Genomic DNA, 2,403 nt, shown 5'->3' with positions numbered 1-2,403 from the left:
GCGTCACGGGGGCTTTTATACTTGGGTAGAAAAGGGGCCGTCTCATCATGTTTGTGATCACCTGGGCGTGGCTACTGACTGTGCATAAATTACCATAAAACAACCAATTCTGATTTAGAAGACTAAATCTCATTGTTAGCTTTTGAAAAGTATTCTTATACTTATTCATTCATATTATACAACATTCAGATGTAAAGCTGACAGCTGGGAAATGTACACTTTAAGAGATAGAGTTATGTGTGTTTCCTGTCCTTCATGAGCACCAAATTAAACACACTCGTCATGACTGTCCCTTAAGTGTCCACGGACCATTCCCACACTCTCAAAAATATAAATATTTTTTAATTCTCCCATTTTGGGGATCAGGAGTTTTTTTATTTACATTTGCTTCTACTTACACTTGTATGTTGACTTCTCCATATTAATGTTGGTTTTAAGTTTTGGCTGACTTTGCTAAGCGGATCATCATCGCAAATTTAATTATGGGGCTAATTGTACATTCACAAACTCGAATTTACAATTGTAAGTGAAACTCGGCAAAAACAGAGGTGATTATGAAATTAAATATTTCGTCAGAACATGTATCATGCTGTGAAGATCCCCACAATGTGTTTTATCTTGTAAATGAACTCATTTCAAATGTAAGGCATTGAAAGCATTCTATATTGGCAGTCTGTAAATGTACTTACAAAATTCAACATGGCTGTCTATTCAGATACCTTAGGAAGGTTGTGTAAATACAGAGAGAAGAGTAAGATTAGAGTAAAATATACATACTTGTAGCACATTCATATTGTACCATGTATTGTTAAATTCGTACATTTAAATTGCAGTAACTATTTAGTAATTGAGCCTTGTTCTTCATCAATTCATTAAATAATAGGTCGTAGATTAAGTGGTGGTCAAATGTAAAAGTGTCCAGGTGTTTTTTTTCTCACGCTCTCTGACTTTAAGGCTTAGTGCCAACTAGTTACGTTTAAATGGACACTACCACAGCATATAGGCAATGCAATATGTGTTGGTTGTATGTCCACTTTCAGTACAACATGAATACGTCTATTAACTGTCATTTATATGTGTTCTGATAATCACTACCTCTGGTGTGTAGGATACAAAACATTAGGAACACCTCCCCAATATTAATAACAGCCTCAATTCGTCAGGTATGGTCTCTACAAGGTGTTGAAAGCGTTCCACAGAGATGCTGGCCCATGTTGTCTCCAATGCTTCCCACAGTAGTCAAGTTGTCTGGATGTCCTTTGGGTGGTGGACCATTCTTGATACACACGGGAAACTGTTGAGCGTTAAAAACCCAGTAGCGTTGCAGTTCTTGACACATGGAACCCGATGCACCTGGCACCTACTACTATGCCACTCAGTAAGTATTTTATCTAGGTGTCTTTCTATGCTGATGGTTGGTGGTCCAATACAAAATATTTACTTCAACTTGAGGTTCTGCTGAACATTAACTGTATGAAATGGATGATATAATGGTGATGTTCAGCAGTTTCTTTTAATAGAGAAACCCCTAAACTATTGTAGTGATACGGCAGGGTTCATGTTTTCATGTGTGACTGAACTTTTTCTCTTGCATTACTGATATTGAATAACGTGTTCCATCATGACCTGTTACATGACTTTTACCACTTGATCCAGTTGTTTATGCAAAATAGCTATTTGTATATAAACAGTGTAACTGGAAAACATGCATTAGTAAAGAAATAATAATCATTCATTCGCTATACTTAGACTAGGTAGTAATTTATGGCTTCTCTTTACTGTGCACAACGACCAATTATTCTAAAAATGTTTTGGTACTTTTATACATTTTTTGTGATATCCAATCGGTAGTTAGTCTTGTCCCATCGCTGCAACTCCCCTACGGACTTGGAAAAGGCAATGGTCGAGAGCCATGCGTCCTCCGAAACACAACCCTGCCAAGCCACACTGCTTCTTCACACAGAAGCCAGCCGCAGCAATGTGTTGGGAGGAAACTGGCGACTGCAGTGTGCATCAGTTATTTGGAGTAAGGATACAAGAACTTGATTCTGGGCAGATGCACCAAACACTGTCTTGTGGTGGAAGGGGTATGTGATGAGCTTGTGTCACTCAGCCCCTCCTTGCTAACTTACCATGCCCATCGCCAAAAACTGTAGTTCCAAGACTGAAGGCATCCTTTGATAACCTGAGACATGTATTGACAATAAACAAAACAAATTACATGATAATAACAGGATCAATGCCACTCGTTAGCCTCAACTCAGGAGTAAAACTCTTGAACCTCTGAACCACAGTTGTGGAAAATTATATTCAAAGATTAAGGCAGGGTTTACTTACTGACTTTATTGTCCCCATGGGGAAATGTTGTTGCAGTGTCATGTACACGTTTAAAGTGGCGTTTAA

The sequence above is a fragment of the Oncorhynchus mykiss genome, chromosome 12, assembly GCF_057628025.1.
Source record: "Oncorhynchus mykiss isolate SJ-2025 chromosome 12, ASM5762802v1, whole genome shotgun sequence".
In the NCBI taxonomy this organism is placed as follows: domain Eukaryota; kingdom Metazoa; phylum Chordata; class Actinopteri; order Salmoniformes; family Salmonidae; genus Oncorhynchus; species Oncorhynchus mykiss.
This window is presented reverse-complemented; position numbering follows the sequence as displayed.